The sequence below is a fragment of the Bos indicus genome, chromosome X (assembly GCF_029378745.1).
Source record: "Bos indicus isolate NIAB-ARS_2022 breed Sahiwal x Tharparkar chromosome X, NIAB-ARS_B.indTharparkar_mat_pri_1.0, whole genome shotgun sequence".
Lineage (NCBI taxonomy): Eukaryota > Metazoa > Chordata > Mammalia > Artiodactyla > Bovidae > Bos > Bos indicus.
The window spans coordinates 126,851,424-126,878,025 of NC_091789.1; the positions used below are offsets into that span (position 1 = coordinate 126,851,424).

The 26,602-nt window shown below is 45.2% G+C and overlaps 1 long non-coding RNA gene and 2 pseudogenes across 1 annotated transcript; 1 reads left to right on the top strand and 2 right to left on the bottom strand.

Annotated features, from left to right (window-relative positions):
• The first annotated feature begins 10,345 nt into the window (after window positions 1-10,345).
• Window positions 10,346-13,210, top strand: LOC109555046 (uncharacterized). The gene is made up of 3 exons (XR_011565321.1): window positions 10,346-10,550; window positions 12,212-12,342; window positions 12,779-13,210. It is a non-coding gene; the product is annotated as an uncharacterized lncRNA (long non-coding RNA).
• Window positions 13,211-20,900: 7,690 nt separating this feature from the next.
• LOC109554918 (melanoma-associated antigen B5-like) lies at window positions 20,901-21,940 on the bottom strand (annotated as a pseudogene).
• A 2,910-nt stretch (window positions 21,941-24,850) lies between these two features.
• On the bottom strand, window positions 24,851-25,881 carry LOC109554919 (melanoma-associated antigen B17-like; annotated as a pseudogene).
• Window positions 25,882-26,602: the final 721 nt, after the last annotated feature.

Here is a 26,602-nt window from a genome sequence, read left to right on the forward strand (position 1 = left end):
CTTTGCATTGTGAACAATATATTCAGTACTTTCAGTGTGTTTTACAAATACACAAACTTTTAAAACATTAAACAGCTGGAAACTATGATTTATATGATTCATACATTTGAATTCTGAAGCACAATACACCTTATCAAAAGTAAGAACATTTGAAAATACTCCTCTTTACATTTCTAATTTAAATCATCGTTCATTAGGTATTTCTCATGTGAATACAAGAAAACAGATACATATTTTGCTAAAACAAACTAGACCTAAACTCACTTACCATTTAAACTGTAAGAAGATATGGATTTTGTTCCCTCCACCCCTACTACTCTGAACTATTTAGGAGCTTGACTGCTCTCTTCCAACAAAGGGAACAAAGTGCCCTGCCCCCCTCCCTAGATGTGGGAGGAGCTGCAGGACTTGGCCCTGGAAGGGGCACTGGCCTCAGCCATGGTTGGGGCACTGGCCTCAGCCATGGTTGGAGCCCTGGCCGCACCTCTCAGTCCTGATGTCTCCGCCTGATCTCAGAGCCTCATCGTAGAGTTCTGGGAAGGAACTAGGGACCCTACCATGGAACTTGGCTAGAACCTCCAGTACCTTCATCTTACTGGTCTCAGCACAAGCTCTCGGGCCCCACAGGAACTTGTAGTGCGGAAGATCACTATTGGGTACCCGGCGGTAGTTCAGGTACTCCTTCTGCACCAGATATTTGGTGATGAGCCTTCTGGGCTCCCCAAAGATGCAGTGCCTCCTCCCAGCATAGACCCCCAACATACTGAGGAATTCCCAGACCTCCTCCTCATTGGTGCGGTTACCATTCATGAAGATGACCCCCAGGAGCACCATGAGGAGACTTGGGTAGGGCCCCCTCATGACGCAGACGATTGTTTCCCCTGAGGTTTAGCTTCCTGATGAGAGTGTAGATGTTCCCTCTACGGTCGACTTCCTTCATCTCCAGGCCAAAGACCAGCTTCCACGCGCTCACGGACTGTACTGAGGATCTCAGGGAAATGCTGCCTGTACTTCCTGCTGACAGTTTTCATCAGGGCGCTCTGCATGATGGGTTACTTCTTGGTGTACTTCTCCAGCAGGAACTCCACCAGTATCCTGGCCTTCCTGGCCAGAGCATCTTTGCAAGGCCTCTGAGTGGCAGGGGCTTCCTGGGAGGCACCTGCACTTTCCTCCTCGGGGCCCTGGACACCTTCATCAGATGCTGCACATGAAGGCCCTGCATCAGGAGAGCTAGGGACCATGGCTCCCTGAAGCTCCTGGCAATCACCGGCAGCAGGGGAGTTTGGGAAAGAACCCTGAGGGGCAGAAGAAGGGGAGGAGGGTCACTGCTCCTTTGTGGCTGCAGCAGCACTGGCCTGGGCCTCCTGAGTGTCCCCCCAGACCTGTTGGCATTTCCCTCGGGCATGAGACTTGCTCTTGTGCCTCCGAGGCATGGTGACAGCAGGTCAGGGACTGCAGGTGGGAGTGCGAGCAGGAAAGCAGGCAGGAAGGCACCTGGAGGAGGGACAAGGACATGCTGGGAGAACCTTCAGCGAGGAGAGTCCTCCCTGGCTTGAATGGAAGCCCCCTCTGAGGGGTCCTGGAGGCCAGTGCTCTAGGACCCACAGGGCTCCTGTTTTCCTGGTCAGCCTGTCCCCTGAGACCACTGAGTAGCAATGGAGAGTGAGCCCTGGGGTGCAGCACACAGTCCTGCCTAGGCGTTAAAAAGGGGACCAGTGGGGGCTGGCAGGGGAGGCAGGTCCTCTCAGCTGACATTCAGACTCAGGATGAAAATTGGGGCGAGACATCCCCATATCCAATGCCCCCTCTCCCGGACCCAGGCTGTTCCCTCTCCTGTCTGAAATTGATGCCGTCCCCCTTCCCGATGTTTGGCCGGGGGGAAGCGCTAAGCAGAAGGGAGGTTCCTGAGTCACCCGTTTGTTGGGGAAGATGGCCCTCATCCTGACTCTTCCCGAACCCTGACATCCTCCCTCTACTGACCAGCTGCTAGCCCCTCAGACCAAAGTCCCCTCTTCTCCAAGTGTCCCGTGTCCGAGGTCGCAGTGAGGGAGCCCTTCAGCCGGATAATCTGCAGCCAAATTGCAGTGAGTGGGGGTTACACATGGCTGCCGTTCTGGTGTATGGGGACCCTCAGTCCCCCCAAGGGTCCCTCTTTCACTTGACAGGGCTCGTGGCCCTTCCTCTGCTGAGCAGAGCTGGGGTCCAGCAGAGCCTGACCGAGGCATTCTTTTCCAAGACCCCTTAGGGGTTAGTGGATGGTCTTGTGGCCTAAGAGCTAGGCTGGAACCTCTGGTTTGAATGCAGGGGTAGGGTGGCTGGAGGCTGTGCGGCCCCCTTTTTGCAGAGGGAAGAGGGAATGCGGGTACAGAGACATGTCCCTGCACTCGTAACTCACATCACCTCTGATCTTGACACCCGATGACACTTGGGACTGCTCCCTCTGGCCACCCTCAACGGCAGTTCTCAGAGATAATGGCACTGTCAAGGATGGCATCACTCCCCCAGTGTGCTTAGGAGGACGTCACTTCCTGTCATGCACATCTGGGCTCCAGGAGGACAGCAGGGGTAGGACCTGGACTGAAGGGATTCCGGGGGTGCTTCTCACAGGATTGGCACATGGACTTTCCCTTGACTATTAAGGGGTCCTGGGACATCCCTGTCCTGAACTGACAGCTGTCTCTCTCCATGCCTCTCACTTGTGTCAGCACTCCCAACGAAGAATTGGGGAGCCCAAGCCTAACAACCTTTCTGGAGCCCATGAGACCAACACCGAAGGCTCTCTTTGGCTCTCTCCGGCTCCCTCTTCTGTAGTAAGCGAAGCTCTGTCATTCTCCATGCCTTGCCTTAACCCCTGTAGATGCTGGGCTACATCCCATCTGCTGACGTGAGGCCAAGGCCTCATATGGAAGATGTGAACCCCCGAGTCTCCTGGTATGAAGTGCACATACGTCTCTTCCCACCATTTCTACCCGAGGCTTCCTGGAAATGGCTGCTACAGGTAAGATGAGCTGAGAGGGAAGGATGGGAGACTGTCTTCTGTGGTGTGGAACCCCTCACGTCTCACTCAGAAACTTCATTCATATTGACTGCTGACAGGGCCTGGAAATCCTTCCCTTTCTGGTATAAGTCCACCCCTGTCCCCAATTCCAGAAGAGCAAGTGAAGGGGCTTCTTAGCCTGACAGTTCTCACTGTGGGCTGTCAGTCGATTGCAGGGTCATTGCTCAAAAGTTCTGAGATGAAGTTCCATCGTTTTGTACAGTTACTGTGATACTAACTTTTCTCTTTTAGTCCCTGGGTGATAGTCTATTAAGGTGATCATTTAAAAGGGCCACTTCTCATCCACTAGCATTCCCTGGTGGCTCAGACAGTAAAGAATCTGCCTGCGGTGGGGAGACCTGGGTTCAGTCCGTGGGTTTGGAAGACCCCTTGGAGGAGGGCATGGCAACCCACTCTGGTAATCTTGCCTGGAGTTTCCCCTTGGACAGAGGAGCCTGGTGGGCTACAGTCCATGGGGTCACAAAGAGTCAGACACAAGTGAGTGATTAAGCCCACACACAACAAACTTTGTGCTGCTTATTTCATGATCTGGACCACACTGCCACATCCAAGCCAAAGTTTGGTGTCCCATGGTCCTGGCATGGGGCCTCGGAGATGCTGCCTCAGATTCCTTCAGTGAAGCAGTGGAGATTCATGATCCCAGGGCAGAGTGGAAGAATCCGAGGCTCAAGTTTAAAGCCTTTTGCAGCTGATCCTGTTGTCTGCTTCCCTTGCAGGCTGCACGTCTGTGCCAGTCTCTTAAGTACTCCCCCACCTGGGCACACATAGGGTCAAGTTCAGTGGAGACTTAATGTCCATCAGGGATTATTTAATTTTATATTTTCATTTTTGTTAATAGTTTTCTTCATTCCTTCCATAAGATTTCGTGGTTACTTCTGAGTACAAAAAGCAGCACACCATGTTTCACTGTGGTCTCAGCTACCCTCACTGTGGCACTAAATCTGTAAAAGAGTTACAGAAAATTGACAGTCTTACAATATCTGTTCTTCATAAATATACATAACATACTATTCTGTTCTAGCCTTCTTTTTTCTAAGACTCTCAGGAAATTCATCTTGTTGCCTCCATGAAGACTGTATACATTTCTCTAAAGTTTCTTTGTAGGTAAATTTTTACTATGGTTGCTTCTGTTTATGGTGTATTTTCTGTTACTTGGTGTAAGTAACTGTTGATTCTTCCAGACCAATTGGATGATTTTGCTGCCGTGATCTTTTTTTTATTCCAGATTTTTGAAGTCTCTTACATGTTTGAATATTTCCTGTCCTGTTTTCTAAGATTTTTAATTCAAGAATCAAATTGTTACTGTGATCTTTTGCTTTTCATCACTTCTGACTTTTATACATTTGCACTGTTGTATATAACTCTAGTGGCTATATGTACTTCTCCAGATTTTTTTTCTAGTTTTTAAATGCATAGATTTTTTTAACAATTATTTTTAATTAGAAGATAATTAAATGATGTGTCAGGTTCTCTTGTATGAAGCAGCTATAAGTATACATATATCTCCTCCCTCATGAACTTCCCTCCCACCCCTGACCTAACCCCTCTAGGTCGTCACAGAGGTGATTCCTTGTGTCACCCAGAAACTTCCCCCTCATGCCTGTTGTCCACATGGTAGTGTATATTTGTCCACGCCACTCTCTCAATTCGTCTCACTGTCTGCTTCCCACGATGTGTCCACATGCCTGTTCTCTATGTCTGTGTCTCCATTCTTTCCCTGAAAATAGATTTATAACTACCCTTTTGTGGCCTTTCTTTCTCAATCTCTTATTAGTATATTTTGCAGAATGAAGTTTTTAATATTAACAAGGTTCAGCTTATTATTTTCTTTCATGGTCTGTGCTTTTGGTGTGTGCCTAAAATCTCATTACCAAACTCAAGTTTTGGCCCCGTGTTATATTCTAGATTTTCTTGCCTATTGCATATGGCATGTACAATCCTAGTCCCTGACCAGCGATCAGTCCTCTTACCACAGCAGTGGAAGTGTTGATTCTTAAACACTGGACTGCCAGGGATGTCCCTGCAATTTTTTTTAAATTGTGAGTTTTTCCTTTAGGTCTGTGATTCCCTTTGAGTTAATTATTTTGAAAGGTTTAGAGTTTGTATGTGGATTCATTTTTCTTAGATATGTATGTCTAGTTATCCCAGGGCTGTAAGTTTAAAAGATGTCCTTTTCCATTGAATTGCCTTTGCGCCTTTGTTAAAGGTCAGTTGTGTTTGAGGTGTCTGTTTCTAGATTTTCTGTTCTGTGTCATTGATCTGTCTATTATTCTATTAATAGCATACAGTCTTGAGTATTGTAGCTTTAAAGTAAGTTTTGAAATCCAGTAATATCAATTCTCTAACTTTGGCCTTTAATATTGACTTCAGTGGGTATTATGGATCATTTCATTTTTGACATAAAATTTAAGTTGTTGGCTGCTATCTACAAGCTATCTTGCTGGAATTTTAAACAGAATTGCGTTAAGTATCTAGGTTTAGTTCGCAATAAGTGAGATCTCAACAATATAGCATCTCCCTATCTATGAACATGGCGTGTCTATGTATATAGATCTTCTTTAATTTTTTTCAGTGCAGTCTATGAGTTTTAGTCATGTAAATCTTATACATATTATTTTAAAAATTATTTCTAATATATTTTGGTGCTAATGTGAATGGTGTTAGGTTTTGAATTCCAAGTTCCATCTCTTTATTGGAAAAGAATTAACTATTATGTATTAATCTTATTAATATATTAATTATATAGTAGTTATATATCGATAATATATTAACCTTATTAACATATACTCCTGGCTTATTAATGCCAGGAGTTTTCTTATTGTTGATGATTATAATTCCATTTTTCCCTTCCAAATATCTGTATCTTTTGCTTCCTTCTCTTATCTCATTGCATTGGCTAGGACTTTTAGTACAGTGTTGAATATGCATGGTGAGAAGGGATGTCCTCGCCTTGTTCCTCACCTTAGTGTGAGAGTATCTGTCTTCTGACTATGAAGTATGATGTTTTACCTGTATTTCTTTTCAGATGTTGTATATGAAGCTTGAGAGAAGGCAATGGCACCCTACTCCAGTACTCTTGTTTGGAAAATCCCATGGACAGAGGAGCCTGGTAGGCTGCAGTCCATGGGGTCGTTAAGAGTCAGACACGACTGAGCGACTTCACTTTCACTTTTAACTTTCATGCATTGGAGGAGGAAATGGCAACTCACTCCAGTGTTCTTGCCTGGAGAACCCCAGGGTTGGCGGGGCCTGGTGGGCTGCCGTCCATGGGGTCGCACAGAGTCGGATAAGACTGAAGCGACTTAGCAGCATATGAAGCTGAGGAAATGCCTGTCTGTATCTAGTTTGCTGAGAATTTTTATGATGAATGTGGGTGTTGGATTTTATCAGATGATTTTTTTCCTTCATCTGTTGATCTCACCTTGTGATTATCTTCTTTAAACTATTGTTATTATGATTTATTATTACTGATTTTCAAATGTTGCACATCTGAAATGCATCCTACTTAGATATAGTATGTAATTACTTCTATGGATTGTTAGGTTTCTTTCCTTATATTTTGTTGGGGATTTTGCTTCTATGTTCATGAGAGGCATTGTGTTAAATTTTTTTCTCTTAGTTTCTTCATCTGATTTTGATATTCAAGTGTAATACTCATCTCACAGAAAAGGAATTAGGAGGTATTCCTTTTGCTCATATTTTTTGGGAGAGATTGTAGAGAATTGTTATTTCTTCCTTAAATTTTTGTTAGAATTCATCAGTGGAAACATCTGGGTCTGTTACTGTCTTTACTGGAAGCTTATTAGTTATAGATTAAATTTCTTTAATAGATACAGACCAATTCAGAGAATCTATTTTTCTTTGTGAAAGTGGGGCTAAGTTATACCTTCAAGCAGTTTCTCAATGGAACTTTTCCTTTTTGTAGGCACAGAGTTGTTTATAATATTCACTCATTATCCTTTTAATGTCCATGGAATCAGTAGTAATGGCCCTTCCTTCATCTCTACTATTAGTAATTTAATTTGTGTTTTCTCTCTTTGTTCTTTAGCGTGGGGATAATTGTATCTTCTTTTTACTTTGTATCTTTAAAGAAACTTCTTTGGGTTTTGTTTTATTCTGCATTGCCTTCCTTTTTTCAGTGTCACTGGTTTCTGCTTTGATTTATTCTTCCGCTACTTTTTCTTTTCTTTCACAAGTTTACTAGTATAGAAGCTTAAGTTATTAATTGTAGGGTTTTTTTGTGTGTGTGTGATATCTTTGGCCCATGTGTTATTTAGATGTTTATTTATATAAAGCGACTTCACTTTCACTTTTTGCTTTAATGCATTAGAGAAGGAAATGGCAACCCACTCCAGTGTTCTTGCCTGGAGAATCCCAGGGACGGGGGAGCCTGGTGGGCTGCCGTCTATGGGGTCGCACAGAGTCGGACACGACTGAAGCGACTTAGCAGCAGTAGGGAGGAAATTGGGCTGGAGGACTTACAGAGAAGAAACTCACCCAATCAAGTCCCTGATTATTTATCCGGTCTTAATTTGAATATCATGCAGTCTTCTCGGTTTAACTTCCCACCTCAAAATGGGTAGAGCCATAGAGAAAATGACAAAGACTGAGAGGAGAAAAGTCTTGGCCTCAGTAGGCACCTTCACCATTGGAAATTCTGTGTCTTCCAGGCCTAAGACTGTCACCTGCCACCCAAGTGTTCTTTGGATATGCACAGCCTAGGTGTACTCCTTGCAGCTCTTAATTGAAGGGAGCCATGACACAGTGAGCTGACCCAGATCTTGCCCTGTGGGTAATGGAAAGAGAACAAAGCAGAGAGTGACAGCAAGCAAATTTTCATGGGAGAGATAGAGCAAAAGTCAGGGGTCTCCAAGCCAGCAGTTTGGGCAAGACCACTGGAGTTCACCGTGGCAACAATCCTAGTTATGGTACCAAATATGTCACTGCTGAAAAGAGATTTCCTCAGTGCTTGCTCTTGCAAAGAAAGGGAAGGACTCTGGACTAGTGCACATCAGGGGACTTGTCTGATGAAGGTCACTTTATCAGTCTTGTGAACTTGAGACAATTGCAAGTTATCCATCTATAAATGGAGTCTGCTAAATCCTATCCTGCATGAATGCTGAAATGCATGTACTACATATAAAGCAGAGTCATACTGATTAAGAAACAATGGTCTTTAATTTAATGGAAGTTACGATTATTATGAACATCCAAAATACCCCCTTCCTGTCTAAGCTTATTTTTATCCAGTAGATAGCAGAGACTATCCAGTGCACTGGGACAAAAGAAATAAATACTCTTAAATGAGCTAAATTAAGGCAAAGTATATTTTATTTTTACCAAAAAAAATGGTTAGAGGAAATAAGGCAAACTACAAATTAACAGCTTTTTCCTTTATATTTGCTTAATTGCTTTTTGGTTTCTCAATATTTTCTGTAGTCGTGTTTCAAATTACCATGAAAATCTCTCTTTCAGTGACATATTACCTACTTCCAGATCATAAAGACAATACAGATGGTTCATGAATTTCTTTTCAGTTCATTTCAGTTCAGTTCAGTCGCTCAGTCGTGTCCAACTCTTTGAGACCCCATGAATCGCAGCACGCCAGGCCTCCCTGTCCATCATCAACTCCCGGAGTTCACCCAGACTCATGTCCATCGAGTCAGTGATGCCATCCAGCCATCTCATCCTCTGTCATCCCTTTTCCTCCTGTCCCCAATCCCTCCCAGTATCAGAGTCTTTTCCAAGGAGTCAACTCTTCGCATGAGGTGGCCAAAGTACTGGAGTTTCAGCTTTAGCATCATGCCTTCCAAAGGAATCCCAGGGCTGATCTCCTTCAGAATGGACTGGTTGGATCTCCATGCAGTCCAAGGGACTCTCAAGAGTCTTCTCCAACACCACAGTTCAAAAGCATCAATTCTTCGGTGCTCAGCTTTCCCCACAGTCCAACTTTCACATCCATACATGACCACTGGAAAAACCATAGCCTTGACTAGATGGACCTTTGTTGGCAAAGTAATGTCTCTGCTTTTAAATATGCTATCTAGGTTGGTCATAACTTTTCTTCCAAAGAGTAAGCGTCTTTTAATTCATGGCTGCAGTCACCATCTGCAGTGATTTTGGAGGCCAGAAAAATAAAGTCTGCCACTGTTTCCACTGTTTCCCCATCTATTTCCCATGAAGTGATGGGACCGGATGCCATGGTCTTCATTTTCTGAATGTTGAGTTTTAAGCCAACTTATTCACTCTCCACTTTCACCTTCATCAAGAGGCTTTTTAGTTCCTCTTCACTTTCTGCCATCAGGGTGGTGTCATCTGCATATATGAGGTTATTGATATTTCTCCCAGCAATCTTGATCCAGCTTGTGCTTCTCCAGCCCAGCCTGTCTCATGATGTACTCTGCATATAAGTTAATAAGTAAATAAGCAGGGTGACCACATACAGCTTTCACGTACTCCTTTTCCTATTTGGAACCAGTCTGTTGTTCCATGTCCAGTTCTAACTCTTGCTTCCTGACCTGCATACAAATTTCTCAAGAGCCATGTCAGGTTTCTTTTACAACTACGAAAACTGTAACTTTAAAATCCTAAAACAGCAATAAATAAAACTGGAATATCATTACCAAATCAGTATTCTGAAGAAAAGAAATCTGGTAGAAGTAAAAATATTTGATAAAAATGAAATAGATAATATGCAGAAGTTACTAGTTTAAATCAGGAGAAAACAGAGATCTAAACTTGGTTTGCTCGACCCCTACTAACCTGCACTATCTAGGAGCTTGACTACTCTTTGAGAAAATTCTGTTCCAGTGTCATCTTACCTTGTTTAGATGGTGAACAACATATTCAATACGTTCAATGTGTTTTACATATACCCAACCTGTGGCTTTCAAAACTTTAAATCTGCAAACAATGTGATTTATATGATTAATACATTTGTATTCTGAAGCACAAGAAAACTTATGAAAAGTAATTAACATTTGAAAATACTGAACTCCTCCCTCATCTCCTTAATCTAATCAATTTTCACTAGATACTTTTCCTATGGATAAAGCAAAAATGATATATATTTTTAAAAATGAGTTGCACTTAAACTCCCTTACTATATAAAACAGTAAAGAACATACAAGTTTTGTTCCCTCCACCCTACTACTCTCTAATATTTAGGATCTTGACAGCTCTGTTTCAAAACAAAAGGGAAGAAAGTGTCTTGGCCTCCCTCCCTAGATGTGGGAGGAGCTGTAGGACTTGGCCCTGGAAGGGGCACTGGCTTCAGGCATTGTTGGAGCCCTGGCCGCGCCTCTCAGCCCTGCTCTCTCTGCCTGATCTCTCAGAGCCTCGTCATAGAGGTCTGGGAAGGAAGTCCGGACGGTATCATGGATCTTCGCCAATACCTCCAACACCTCCATCTTATTGGTTTCAAACAAGCTTTCGGGCCACACAGGAACTCGTAGTGTGGAGCATCGCCACTGGGCACCTGTCGGTACTTCAGGTACTTCTTCTGCACCAGATCTTTGGTGATGAGCCTTCTGGGTTCCCCAAAGATCCAGTGCCTCCTCCCAGTATAGACCCCCAACACACTGAGGAATTCCCAGACCTCCTCCCTGGTGGCATGGTTACCCTTCATGAAGATAGTACCCAGGGGCACCAAGAAGAAACCAGACTTGGGCAGACCCCATTCATCACTCAGACCTTCATCGCCCCCGAGGTTGAGGTTGTTGATGAGGGCGTTGATGTTCCTGCTACGGTCGACTTCCGTCAGCTCCAGGCCAAATACCAGCTCCATGTGCTTAGAGGCTCTCCTGAGGATCTCAGGGATGTGCTGCCTATACTTGGTGCCAACGACCTTCAGCAGGGTGTGCTGCGAGATGGGCTCCTTCTTGGTGTACTTCTCCAGGAGGAACTCCACCAGCATGCTGGCCTTCTTGGTCAGAGGACCTATGCAAGGACTCTGAGTGGCAGGGGCTGCCTGGGACGCACCTGCATTTTCCTCCTCTGGGCCCTGGGCACCTTCATCAGATCCTGCACAGGAAGGCCCTGCATCAGGAGAGCTAGGGGCCATGGCTTCCTGAAACTCCTGGTGATCTCCAGTAGCAGGGGAGCTCGGAGGAGAACCCTGAGGGACAGACGAGGGAGAGGAGGGGCACTTCTCTTTGGGGGCTGCAGCAGCACTGGTCTGGGCCTCCTGGGGACACTGAGTGTCCCCCTGGACCTGGTGGCATTTCACACGGGCATGGTACTTCTTCTTGTGCCTCTGAGGCATGGTGACACAGGTTATGGATCACAGGCGCATGCGGGCAGGGGGGCAGGCAAGGAGGGCACCTAGAGGAAGGACAAGAAGATGTTGTGAGCAACTGCAGTGAGGAGATTCCTCCCTGGCTTGAACCAAAGCCGCCTCTGCGGGGTCCCTGAGGCCAGTGCTCTAGGACCCACAAGTCTTGTGTTCTCCTGGTGAGCCCCTCCCTTGAGACGACTGAGTAGGAAGTGAGAGTGATCGCTGGGGCACAGTCAGACAGACCTGCCTGGGCTTTAGAGGAAAGCCTGTGGGGGCTGGCAGGGGAGGCAGGTCCTTTCAGTTCACATTTCAGAGTCATGATGAAAACCGGGGCAAGTCTCCCTCATATCCCCCTGCCCCCAAACCCATCCAACCTGTTCCCTCTCTTGCTTTGAAGTTGACATTGCCACCTTCCCTGTCACTCCAGACGATGAGAGGAGGGAATGTTCAGAACTCGGATGAAGGAAGCTGGGACCCCCCCTTCTGCTATCTCGAGGCTGCCTTTTCACAACCAAGCTGCAACCTCCCCTGACAGACCACTGCCCCCATCCCCGTGTTTGGCTGGGAGGAAGTGCTGGCCGCAGGGGAGGGTCCTCAGTTGGCCGTGTGATGCGGAGAATGGTCATTACCCTGAATCCCCCCAAGCCCTGACATCCTCCCTCTGCTGACCTGCTGCCAGCCCTTTGGAACGAGGTCCCCTCTTCCCCGAGTGTTTCGTGTCAGTAATCGCAGTCAGGGAGCCCCTCAACCTTCAGAACTTCCCAGATGCTGACCGGTTGCTTTCTGGCCAAGTCACGGTGGGTAAGGGGTTAGGCGTGGCCGCCAATCGTGGGTGTGGAGACACTCAGTCCCCCACGGGTCCCTCTTTCATGCCGCAGAATCCCGGACTTTCCTCTACTGAACAGAACCAGGGTCCAGCAACCCGGCACCCAGATCTACCACCTGTGGACCCAGGTTATGTCCTGAGATCCCATGTGCGTAACCGATGGACATTGGACCTAAGAGCCAGGTACGAGCTTCCTGGCGTAGAGCAGGTGTGGGGTTGCCGGGGGGCTGGGAAGTCCCCTCTTTTCGGATGGAAAAGGTGTTGGGAGTGACAGGGCATATCTTTGTAACTATCCAGTGCACTGGTAACACATGTAAACTCCAACTTGGACCCCTGATGGGACCTCGGACTCCTCCCTCTGGTCACAGCTACAGCAGGTCTCAATGATAGCAGCCCTCTCAAAGATGGCATTGCACCCCGGCATGGATAGGGAGCCGTCACTTCCTATCATGCACATCTGGGCTCCAGCAGGATGGCAGGGGCGGGGCCTGGGTGGGCGGCGTTGTGGGGGGTTTCCAGCAAGTGGGGGGATATGGGACCTTCGACTCATAGTGGGTCCTGGGATGTACCTGCTGATCTCAGTCAACTGGCCTCACTCCTTACCTCTCACTTCTCTCAGTAAACCAAGCAGGAAGAATTTGGGAGCCCGAGCCTGAAAGCCTTCCTGGACCTGCTGAGACAGACAGTGAGGGCACTCTGGGGCTCCTTTTGTGCTGAGTGATCCTCTCTGTCCTCTATCTCTGCCTTCCTCCGACCGTAATGCTGCATTACATTCCGTCTGCTGACCTGAGGGCAAGACCTCACCTGGAAGATGTCAAATCCACAGATGCCTGGTGAGAAGTGCACCGGCATCTCATCTGGACACTTCTGCCTAAGGCTTCCTGGAACTGGTTGCTGCAGGTAAGATAAGCAAGAGGGAAGGATGGGTGAATGCCTTCTGTGGTGTGGAACCCCTCACATCTCACTCAGGATCTTCATATTGACTGCAGGTGGAGCCTGGAAACCCTTCCCTTTCTGGTATAAAACCACCCCTGTCCCCAACCATGCTCCACACAATCCCAGCAGAGAAAGTGAAGGGGCTCCTTAGCCTGACAGTTCTCACTGTGGGCTCTTAGTTGACTGCAGGTGCATTGCTTGAAAGTTCTGAGATGAATTTTGGTCTTTTTGTACAATTATTGTGATACAAGCTTTTCTCTTTTAGTCCATGTGTGACAGTCTCTTAAGCTCATCATTTACAAGGGCCAGTTGTCATCCACTATCAAAGTTTGTGCTGGTTATTGCATGACCTCTGGGCCATACTGCCATGTCCATCCCAAAGTTTGGTGCCCCATGTTCCTGGCATGGGGCTCTGAGATGCTGTCTCAGGTTCTCCAGCGAACCAGTAGAGATTAATAGTCCCACGGCCCAGTGGAAGAATCAACCACTCCAGTTTCAAGCCTTTTCCAGCTGATCCTGTTGTCTGTTTCCTTTGTGACCTGCACACCTGTGTCAGCCTCAGAGTACTCCCCCACCTGGGTACTCACAGGGTCAAGTTCAATGGAGACATTGTTCCTCAGGGAATATTTAGTTTTGTGTTCTTGCTTTTGTTAGTAGTTGTCTTTATTCCTTGTGTAAGTTTTCCATGGTTTGTTCTGGGTACAGGAAACAGCCGCCCACGTGTGACTGTGGTCTCAGCTACTCTGGATGTGGTACTATATCTGTAAAGGATTTAAGGAAAATCGACAGTCTTACAATATGACCTCAGAAATACACATAACATACTGTTCTGTTTGAGATTTCTTTTTCCTAAGGCGCTCAGGAAATTCTTGTTGCCTTCGTATAGACTGCATATATTTTCTAAGGTTTCTTTGTCACTACATTTTTCATATTGTTGCTTTCATTTATGGTGTGTTTTCTATTACATGGTTTGAGTATTGTCGATTCTTCCAGAACAGTCTCTTGATTTTGCTGTGTTGATCATTTTATGCCAGATTTCTGAAGTTAGTTATATGTGGCAATGTTTTCTGAGCCTGTTTCCTAAGAATTTTAATTCAAGGATCAAATTCTTACTGTGATATTTTGTTTTTCATTATTGCACTTTTATTAATTTTGCATTGGAGCATGTAACTCTGTACTGACTATGTGTTCTTATGCATATTTTTTTCTAGTTTTTAAATTAGCAGACTTTTAAAAAGCTGTTTTAATCGACAGATACTTGCTGTATAATGTTGTGTTGTTTCTGCTATACAACAGGATGAATCAGCGGTACGTATACATATTCTTCCGGCCTAATGAGACTTCCTCCCACCCCCTCATCTCACCCCTCTAGGCTGTCACACAGCACCAGGCTGAGCTCCCTGTACTATATAGCAATTTCCCACCAGCTATCTTTTGTACACATGGGACTCGATATTTGTCAGTGGCACACTCTCAATTCGTCCTACACACGCCTTCCCTTGCTGTGTCCACAAGTCAATTCTCCACATCTTTTTCACTATTCCTGCCCTTCAAATAAGTTCGTGAGTACCATTCCTACTTTCCATGTATATGCGTTAATGTATGTTACTTTTCTGTTTCTAACTTACTTCACTCTGTATAACGGGCTCTAGGTGCATCCACCTCACTACAAGTGACTTAAATTAGTTCCTTTTTATGGCTAATATTCCATTGTATGTGGCTACCACAACTTCGTTATCCAGTCATCTGTCAGTTGAAGTCTGCTTTGCTTCCACGTCCTGTCTATTGTAAGCAGTGCTGCAATGAACACTGGATATAGGTGTCTTTTCAATTATTCTTTCTCAGTGTATATGCCCAGTATTTCTATTGCTGGGTCATATGTAGTTTTAATTATAGTTTTAAAGGAATCTCCTCAGTATTCTCCATAGTGGCTATATCAATTTCCATTCCCACCTTTTCTCTAAACTCTCCCCAGCATTTACTGCTTGTACAATTTTTGATGATGGCCATTCTGACCTGTATGAGGTGACACCTCATTGTAATTTTGATGTGCATTTCTCTCATGATGAGCAATGTAGCTCCTCTTTTCATGTGGTTATGAGTTTGTTGCCCCTCTGTATTTCTTTTTTAAAAGAACAGATTTGGGATTGGAGAAAATTCAGCAGATAGAATAGAGAGGTCCCATACAGCCACTCTCTTCCTCCACTTGGTATCTTCTATTATTAACATCTTGTATTGGTTCAATGGATACAAGTTCTTTTTTACAGTTGATCAACTAATGTCAATATGTTATTATTAACTATTGTCCATTGTTTACAATACATTTCACTTTTTGTGTTTTACAGTTCTTTAGTGTTTTTACAGATGCATGATAGTATCAATTCAGCCAACACGGTGTCGTGCACAGGAATGTGAATGCCCTATGGATCTCCCATTTTCCATCTGTTCATCCCTCAAAACCTCACTTGGAATCCCTGATGACTACTGAATGTTTTACTCTTTCTAAAGATTTGCATTTTCCAGACTGTAACATTGATGGAATCATACAGTATGTAGGCTTTTTGTACTGGCTCCTTCTGCTAATCAATATACATTGAATTTTCTCTATAAGGTGTTATGGTTTGAAATGTTTTCTTCCAGGACTGAATAGCATTCCATGTAGCTTACCATAGTTTGTTTACCCACTCGTGTCCTGAAGGTCATCTTTGGTGATTTCGGTTTTTGGCAGCTATGATTTATTCTGCTATTAAAATTTGGTTGAAGGTTTTTAATGGGCTTAAGGTTTTGGCTCTTTTGAGTAAATACCTTAACGTTCATTTGCTATATCATATGATAAGACTATATTTAGCTGAAAAGAATTTGCCAGACAGTTTCGAATGTATCAGTATCACTGCCTTCCCTTTAGCAGTGAATTCGTTTTCAGGTAGTTTGCCTGTTTCCTCTTCATTGATTTGGACTTCTGTGTTTCTGGTTTGTTCCTTCATTTGTGTAGTATTTCTTTTCCTTTTTCATTATTATTATTATTTTAGTTATCGTTTTTGAGGTCTCCTTTTCCCAGGCTTCAAGTTTGAATTCTTTCTTCCTTTTTGTTTATGCCCTCTAATGTTGGTCCAGTGGTTTGTGTAAGCTTCTTATAGAATGAGATTTGTGCTGTGTTTTTGTTTGTTTGTTTGCTTTTTCCTCTGATGGGCAATGTTGACTAAGGTGGTATTTCTGTCTGCTGATAATCGGGTTTCTATTTTTGTTTTCTTTGTGCTTTAGATGAGGCGTCCTGCAGAGGGTGCTATCAGTGGTTTGGTGATGCTGGGTCTTGTATTCCTGTGGTTTACTTTGTGTCAGTTCTCAGTATTTGATATCCTAGGGTTAGTTCTCTGGTAGTCTAGGATCTTGGAGCCAGTGGACTCACTCTAAAGGCTCAGGGCTTGACCTTGAATTTTGCGTGGGTCTATACATTCTTTTCTGCTGGTCATGTACTCCTGTCCACTCTCAGCTGGTATTCTGCATGCACTTCTGTGTCTGAAGGTGTATTCCTGATGTATCCATGGAGAAAGATGTTTTCTAGAACGTCCACCAACTCTTCTTGCCATCTTGTTCCTCCTGGGCAAAATTCATTAGAGTCCCCTTGGACTGCAAGGAGATCTAACCAGTCAATTCTAAAGCATATCACTCCTGAATATTCATTGGAAGGACTGATGCTGAAGCTCAAGCTCCAGTATTTTGGCGACCTGATGTGAAGAACAGACTCATTGGAAAAGATCCCGATGCTGGGAAAGACTGAAGGCAGGAAGAGAAGGGGACTGCAGAGGATGAAATGGCTGGCATCACCTACTCAATGGACATGAGTTTCAGCAAGCTCTGGGAATAGATGATGCACAGGGAAGCCTGGCATGCTGCAGTCCATGAGGTTGCAAAGAGTCAGACACGACTGACAGACTGAACAGAACAGATGAGTCATCAAAACATTCTTGTCATTCCTATATTTTCTGGATGAGTTGAAGCCTTTCCTTGCTGCAAGGCTGATTCCCTTACGGTGGCAAAGAAAATGTAAGAAAATATGTTCTCTGCTTGGTTTATCAAGTGTGATCCAGGCACACATTTCCCTGGGCAAATTATATGAGCTTTAACCAAAACCTTGAGGGCTTCTTGAAATTATCATTGTCCCTATGAGCCACAAACTTGAGGGAGGATTGACAGAAACAATAAAAAAACTGACCTCTGGCAACATAAGAATTAGGAACATGGGGCTTAATGAATTACAAATATGATGATAATTTTCATGAATTTTTGAAAGATTACTGTCTTTTAAAAATCTTTCATTTTCTAGATATAAGGAAATTTTTTAACATAGCAATTTGATAAATTGTACCTTGTCATTAGAATTGAAACATTAATTCTTCTCTCCCTACCTATCACTCCAGAAATTAGAAACTCTCAGTGTTCTTATTTTCTTAGGAAAATTGTTATTTTTCAAAAGTTCAATGAGAATCTGTTCTTATAGGGGGACAAAAGTGGAAACATTGATTACACTACCGAGACTTTGACTGGAATGTCATATCTGACAGACACAGGTAGACTTGGATATGACCAGATAACTTGAGTAAACTAAAGTTAAACATAGGGAGCCATAAAAACCCGTTGGAAAAACAGCCTGGGACCTTGCTGACAGAATTCCCATCAGCCTTACCAGGTGAGTAAGGAAGATCACTTCTGGCAGACACAGGAACTTTAAGATGTTTTGGGGACTTCAGGAAGAGAGGCATTCATCCAGATCTCTAGGTTTGACAACAAGTCTTTGCTGTGGCTTCATAGCCTCAAGAGGCTATTAAAATTTCCTTCTGGAGACTCCTTATGAACCATTCCAGCAAAGCAGATTTAAAAGCGCCTATTGGCAAATTCGTCTAGTCAAGGCTATGGTTTTTCCTGTGGTCATGTATGGATGTGAGAGTTGGACTGTGAAGAAGGCTGAGTGCCGAAGAATTGATGCCTTTGAACTGTGGTGTTGGAGAAGACTCTTGAGAGTCCCTTGGACTGCAAGGAGATCCAACCAGTCCATTCTGAAGGAGATCAGCTCTGGAATTTCTTAGGAAGGAATGATGCTAAAGCTGAAACTCCAGTACTTTGGCCACCTCATGCGAAGAGTTGACTCATTGGAAAAGACTCTGATGCTGGGAGGGATTGGGGGCAAGAGGAGAAGGGGATGACAGAGGATGAGATGGCTGGATGGCATCACTGACTCGATGGATGTGAGTCTGAGTGAACTCCGAGAGTTGGTGATGGACAGGGAGGCCTGGCGTGCTGCGATTCATGGGGTCGCAAAGAGTCAGACATGACTGAGCGACTAATCTGATCTGATCTGATCTGATTGGCAAATTGTTATTCTTGCTGTAGTTAGATAAATAATCAGGCTGAGTTTATTGAATTTAGACTTCCTTTGCAAACAAATTAGGTCTTAGTTTTCCTGTCTTCGGTAGAAATGAGGGACATGATAGACAGAAAAAATTGGTTCAATAGAAAGTGTACTACACATGTGTGGGTATTAGGTCCTAGTGGTATTACGTTTCCTTGAAGTTTTATTATTTACTTGCAAACTGGGTTGGATCCCGAATTTTTCTAGTGTCCACCCGTATCTAGCTGCAACTTTCTTACTAAAATTCCCGATTTCTCCCATCCTTTTGATGTGTCTGTGAGGGAGACGGTAAGCTCCAAGTGATACACCTCTGCCATCTTGATCCGCTCACTCTCCCATTCTTTTGACTTGAATCACTGAAAACTAACATTGCCATTTTCCTAAAGTCCTGCAACGTGAAGCTACATGACTTGATGCAAAGATCAGAGAAATTTTCACAACACCTTATGTTCAAATAGACTTCATGCCTGTTGCTGTATGAGCCACTCAGAAAGTTAACCTGATCACCCAGAGATATTGCTAACTGTGATAGAGACATTTCAAACGGCAATAGTTGCTTCGATCCTGACACCTAGAAAACTAGACTGACTACCCCCTCAGCTCAGAAACTGGTTTATAACCAGCTCCAATGATAAGTGTCTGCTTTTCTTTTGTTTCCATAGAAATGCCTCTTATTAATAACTACCTGATACCACTTGCATCCGAGACCTAGCTTTGGGAGCCCACCTGCATCACAACCTATTGAAATGAGATACCGCTCTTTAAATGAACTGACCTGTTCTCAGAATGATGCAACTGCTTCCATGAAATGGAGGACTCCACTAATCCATTCTCTCTCTCCACAGTGACCAGATCAGCTTTTACCATGTGAGACTTGCAGGCAAGTTTCGGAGGAGGGACCTGTCAAGGCTTAGGGCACTCTGCCCCCAAATATATCACAGTGGCGTATTGATCATTTTGAATTCAAGTTACTTAAGAAACAGCCAACAGAGGAGTGACATGCCGCCACCCCCCGATTTCTGCCTCCCTGAGAGCAGGAAATACATCTCATATGAAGGATGTACTGCCTGCATCTGGAGGCAGAGGGAAACCCTTCTAACCAGAAATAGGCAGTTCAAGCAGAGAAGCCTGTATACACAAATCTTGTTAAGTCTTTCATTTACTACCCTGGGTACAGATTCTGTTTAGATTCCTTACTAGTTGAGTACCTAAAACCTAAGTTGATTTGTCCTGTTGATTACTCACAAATTGTTTTGTTATCTACAAAATAAAGAAGCTGCCTGCTTTGCCCACTACTTAGGTCCTGTTTCTATGACACTTCTTGTGCACGTGAATTGCAATTTGTGTCTTTTTCTCCTGTTACCCTGTCTTGTGTCAAGTTTATTAGTAGTCTAACCACAAGAATTCAAAAGGGGTAAAGGGAGGAATGTCCTTCCCTAAACACCTCAAGGGAGTTCACCCTTACATCTCAGAAACTCCCTGGAGACGATGGGCATAGAATACCAGTCTGTGCACTGGAATCCCCTGCATTGAGATAAGAGCAGAAACACCATAGATTTCTGTCTGTTAGGGGCCAAATTGTGTCCCCTCAACAAATGCATATTGAAGCCACAACTCAGAGTACTTCAGAATGCAACTGTAGTTAGAAATAAGGTCTTTAAAGAGATGGTTGAGTTAAATGAGGTCATTAGGATGGACATAAGCCAATGTGACTATAAGAAGAAATTGAGACACAAAAGGAGGCACCAGGGATATATGCATTCAAAAGGAATGCCAAGTGAAGAGGGTGGCCACCTGGCAGCCAAGGGGAGAGGCCTCAGTGTAAAGCAGCCCTCATCTTGGACTTGCAGCCTCTAGAACTCTGAGAAAATAAATTTCTGTTGTTTCAGCCACAAATTCTGTGGGGTTTTGTTGTGGAAAGCCTAACAAATCAGTATGTTAGCCCAGGTAGAGATTTCTTCCTGGATAGTCTGTTTACTTTACTGTCATTTCTTAAGGCTATCTCAAGATCTTGCTTATGTGATTGCAGCTCCTTGTTTCTAAAGTTGTTTGGGCATAGGCTAGATCTTGATCTTAGCCTCACCAGAACTAGCACAGAGCCTTTCAAAGAGCAGATGCTCAAAAAATAAATGAAGACAGTAAGAGGTCTAACTTGTTAAGATTTAATACCTCCTGCATTTTTCAAGAAGCATATTGAGGTATAAATTATTTAATTTTGCAAAACAGAAGACAGAAAAGATGGAGAACAATCAAAGTTGATCATGTTTTGACATTTTTTTTCATTTTTTCATTCCATTGTCCCAGCAGTATTATTGTGGGATTGCTTCCCATTTTAACAAAAGTCCCTATTTTGATGTCAAATTTTCTTATCTGGATGATTTTTTTAAAGTCTTGGTGTTCAGTAGGGGAGGGACAAGCTGCTGGACGTGGCCGTGGAACATGCCTGGAAGTGACAGTGGTGCCAGGCCTGGCTGGAACTGTGGCTCGAGCTCTCTCCTCCTCATCTCGCAAAGCTTCTTCATATTGTGATGAGAAGGCACTGGGGACCGTATCATTGACTTTTGCCAAAAACTCCAAGACTTTCATTTTGCTGGTTTCCGCATGGGCTCATGGGCCCCACAGGAACTCATAACATGGAGAATTGCTGTTGGCAACCTGGCGGTACTCCAGGTACTTCAACGTCACAAAGTCTTTGGTGATGAGCTTCCTGGGCTCTCCGTAGATGTAGTGTTTTCTCCCAGCATATACTCACATCATATACAAGAATTTCCAGCTGTCTTCCTCAGCGGCACAGTTGCCCCTCACGAAGATCACACCCAGAACTGTCATCAAGAGACCGGTCTTAGGTAAGCCCCAACCATCACACAGTGTCCCATTGTTGGGCAGGTTCAGTTTGCTGACAAGGTCATTGGAGTGGATGGTTGAATCAACTTCCTTCAAGCCAACTGCAAAGAGAGCCTTGATGTGTTCAGAGGCTCTCTTGAGAATCTCAGCAAATCAGTCGTGGTATCTTGAGTGGATAATCTTCAGCATGTCTTCCTTCATGATGCGCTGCTTCATTTTATGCTTATACAGAAGAAACTATTCCAACAAACTTCTCATGCTGTTCAGAGTATCACTGTAGGTGTTCTCAGTAGAAGTTGAGGCATTGGAGGAACCTGAATCTTCCTCATCTTCACTGGTATCTTCTTCGTCAGATGTTGTGTCAGAAGTAGTTGAAAAAGTGCTGGTAGTAGATGGGGCTTCCAAAGACCCCTGGGAAGTGCTATTTGACCCAGTAGCCGATGAGCTCTGTGAATTATCTTCTAAAAGAGAAGAGGTAGAGGGAAGCTCTTCCATTACTGCAGCGGGCTGAACTCCCCTGTGACTCTGGGGCTCATATCGGGCCTGGTGGCATTTCTCATGGATGCAGAGCTTATGATTCTGACCCTGAGGCATGATGCCTGTGCTGGGGAACAATGATTAGAAGTGTGAGTAGGAGGGCAGGTGATAAGGGTCCACACGAAGACGAAGGTTCAGTGTGCAGCTGCAGCAGGGAAATACCACCTTGGTTATCAGGAAGGCTACATTTGTGGTTTTCATGAGGGCACTGTTCTGAAAACCCCAGGGCTCCTATTTTCCTAATCAGCTGTCCGTTGGGAAACACATTGAAGGAAATTAGAGTGATCTTTAGGCTTCATCCTACTATCCCTGCCTCAGGCACACTGGGATGACAGAAGGGGCTGGTAGTCTCCTACACAGAGGCATCTGCTATTTCACATTCAAGACCACCACCCAACTAGTGGCCAGTCATAAGACCCATTCCCTCTGCTGTCCTGTACTTGTCATCACAAATTTCCCTGGGATTTCTGAGAAGTGAAGAGGTCCTCAGCTTATCACCCCAGTCAGTAGTTATCACCCAGTACTGAGTGCTCATTGGGAAGTTTTCTGTTCTGGCCTCTGGAGTCCTCAACATGAATTAAGAGTGCTTCCTTTGGTGCCCCATAGGGCCTGGTGTCCCCACCCCTTTCTTAGAATAGTATCTGCACCTTCATACTAAGGGGTTCACTTCCTACACACCTGATATAAATAAATGTTGGTGGAACTTCAGCTTGATAGCTCTGCCCTGGTTCTTCAAGGGCTACAAGGAACAGGGCAGGATTCATTATCACTTCTTTCATTGGTAGATGATCCCTCAGTCCTTGCTTTGACCTCTGTTGTGGCCTGAAATTCTACCCTCCCTTCCCCTTAGGTCCACCCCATCTACTACTATACTTTTTTATAGTAGGGCAAGCATCTCCATGAGACCCCTAGGAGAAAGTAAGATTCTCCTCATCTGTCCATACCCATCCTTGGTCTTCTGATGCGCAGAGGATGAGAAGAATCATATGGTTATGGTGTATGTGGTTCCCTTCGTCTTCAGGGTATTCAGTTGGTTTCTGGAAAACCTGGAAATAATCTCACTGCTGGCCCTAGTCTATACCCCTTGGACCATGTCCCAACCCCACTTGTGACTTCATAGAAGGAAATGGGCATGTCATGTCAACAATGAGCAGGTATCCCAGGGATGCCAGGAAGGGCAGGGTTCTGTGTGGTTTCCTCAGAGTTCTGAGATCAGGGGGTTTCGTAAGTCCAAAGCTTGACTCCTGGCAGAGTGTGGGGCTCCTTTCTCTGTTTATGGACGGGAGCTCTCTCAGACTAAGGTCCTCACTCCCTGTGATGCCAGAGAGGGAAAGTCTGGGAATGCCACACGAGGCTACTCCTACCTGTGCCTTCAGGGACCACATCAGGATTCAGGCTTCTTGGTAACAAACTTCCATCACAAATTTTATTTCCAGGCTATATTAGAGAATATGCAAGTCCAAACAATAATCAAATCCACATCAAATCTAATGCTCCCAAGCAAGTAAAACTAAGCAGTATTTCCCTATTTGAGCACCTGTTTTAATAGGTGTTTGGGGTTAACTTCTCCACATGGATGCAAGGACAAGTTTATTTGTCTCAAGGACCAGCAACTTTCCTCTCAGGTGCTTTTGCTTGTCCAAACCACCCCTGATTTAATCCCATTGACAGTAAAAATTGAGCCCTCCCTTAAAGTTTGCCAAATTACACTAAACATAACCTAATTAAACTGCCCGTTTACCAGAGCAAGTTCTGGTGCTCCCATCCCAGAAAAAGAGAGACAGTCCAGTGATGTCTTGGCATCTAGCTTCAATGGGTATCACCCCTATTTCTCAGAAACTCTCTGGACAGCTTTTGATCACAATGTGTATTTTGAGTGTTCACTTGCCCTGGCTCAAGTGCACAGGGCCCCTTCCATTCCCTATGGTTTTCGGATACCCCCAAACAATGGTGAATACATGGTTTAGATATACTCCAGGTTTACAGCCTCACCTCTGAGAACCTTCATATGAGTGTCTGGCATCACTCCCACAGCTTCATCTAGCCCATCATGCATCTGGACTGAAAGTGACCTCCCACCGAGGAACTAGACTTTTCCCAAGACCCAATGCCACCTTAATCAGGTAACTTGGACTTGATTACTCGCATCTGGAACCTCCTCTTCCACACCTCCCCCATTTAAATTTATGATTTGTTTATTCCTTAGAGTTAGCTCACCACCTTCCTTATATGGTCCCTGCTGCTAGACTCAAAATTCCATGGGCAGTGGCTTGGGCTTCATTTTCTTACCAACCCAGTACTATAAGACAGCCTTCTAAACAGAAGATGGTCAATTAATTTGGGAGAAAAGCAAATAATGAGCAAAGACTCTCCTTTATTATGATTTAAATGTCATACAGTTTGAATAAGCTAAACAAATCTAAATCCATGTTGTTAACTTTTACAAGGAAAGAGGACAGATAAGAAGACAAAGAATAAACCAGCATTTAATCTGAAAGGTTTGTGATCCCAAATACTTATCTCTAGGATTCTTACACATTTCCAAGTAAAATTCTATTCCAATGTTATGTTACGTTGTTCTGGACCATAAGGAAAATATTGAAGTCTTTTCAACTTCTTTACAAATAATGAACTCCTAGTCTTAATCCCAACAGCAGTAAACATTATATCCATGACATTAATGAACCTAGATTCTGAAGCAAAATAAACCTTATGAAGAGTAGTGACATTTAAAAATAGAAAAAACCTCTACTTCCCTACCTAAATCATCTATTTTTGACTAGATATTATTCATATGGATAAAAGGAAAACATGTATATTTTGTTAAACCTGCACCTAAACTCCCATACAACTTAAAACTGTGAAGAACATATGGGTTTTGTTCCCCCCACCCCTACTACCCCACGCTATTTAAGAGGTGGACTGTTGTCTTCCAATACAAAGGGAACAAAGTCCCCTGACCCCTCCCTAGATGCAGGAGGAGCTGCAGGACTTGGCCCTGGTAGGGGCACTGGCTTCAGCCATTATTGGAGGCCTGGCCGTGCCTCTCAGCCCTGCTCTCTCCACCTGATCTCTCAGAGCCTCGTCATAGAGGTCTGGGAAGGAACTCGGGACCTTATCCTGGATCTTGGCCAGAACTTCCAACACCTTCATCTTAGTGGTCTCAGCATAAGCTCGTGGGCCCCACAGGAACTTGTAGCCCGGAGGATCACTATTGGGCACCTGGCGGTAGTTTAAGTACCCCTTCTGCACCAGATCTTTGGTGATGAGCTTTCTGGGCTCCCCAAAGATGGAGTGCTTCTTCCCAGCATAGATCCCCAACACACTGAGGAAATCCCAGATCTCCTCCTTGGTGGCACGGTTACCCTTCATGAAGATGATGCCCAGGAGCGCCATGAGGAGACCAGACTTGGGCAGCTCCTCCTCATCACTTGAACCTTCCTCAACCCTGAGACTGAACTTGTTGACGATGGTGTAGATGTTCCTGCTGGAGTCGACTTCCTTCAGCTCCAGGCCAAACACCAGCTCCACTCGCTCAGAGGCTCTGCTCAGGATCTCAGGGAAGTGCTGCTTGTACTTCCTGCTGATGACCTCAGCATGCTGTTCTGTGTGATGGGCTCCTTCTTGGTGTACCTCTCCAGCAGGAAATCCATCACCATGCTGGCCTTCCTCGTCAGAGGATCTTTGCGAATGCTCCGAGCGAGCAGGGCTGCCCGGGCGGCATCTGCACTTTCCTCCTCGGGGCCCTGGGCACCTTCCTCAGATCCTGCCCAGGAAGCCTCTGCAACAGGAGAGCTAGGGGCCACGGCTCCCTGAAGCTCCTGGTGATCGCCAGCAGCAGGGGAGCTTGGGGGAGAACCCTGAGGGGCAGAAGAGGGGGAGGATGGGCACTCCTCTCCTGGGGCTGCAGCAGCACTGGCCTGGGCCTCCTGAGTGTCACCCTCGACCTGGTGGCATTTCCCACGGGCATGATGCTTGTTTCTGTGATTCCGAGGCATGATGACACAGGTCAGGGACGGCAGGCGAGCATGCAGTTATGAAGGTAGGCTTTGAGTGGCCTTGAGGAAGGACAAAGAAATGTTGTGAGCACCTTCATCAGGGAGGGTCGTCCCTGGTTTAAACCAAGTCCGCTTCGTAGGGGGGCCTTGAGTCCACTGCTCTAGGACCCACAAGTCTCCTGTTCGCCTAGACAGCCTGTCCCCTGAGACCTGTGAGGAGGAAGTGAGAGTGAGTCCTGGGGCGCAGCCAGACAGCCCTGCCTGGGCGTTAGAGGGGGGCCTGTGGGGGCACGCAGGGGAGGCATGTCCTTTCAGTTCACATTCAGAGTTAGGATGAAAAATGGGGAATGACCCCCTAGCACCTGCCCCAATCCCTCTTCTGCTCTGAAGCTGATGCTGCCACCTTCCCTGTGACTCTGGAGAAGGAGAGAAGGGAGCGCTCAGCCTCCCACCTAAAGGTCCCAGGACCCACCCTTCCGTACACAAGCTCTAACCTCCCCACACAGACCGCAGCCTCCCTTCCCCGTGTTTAGCCGGGAGGAAGCACTGACTAGAGGGGAGGGTCCTGTTTGGTCCGTGTGTCTGGTAGGATGGTCCTCACCCTGGCTCCTCCTGAGCCCTGACATCCTCCCTGTACTGACCAGCTACCAACCCCTCAGACCGAGGTGCCCTCCTCCCTCAGTGTCCCGCATCCAAGATCATAGTGAGGGTGACCCGCAGC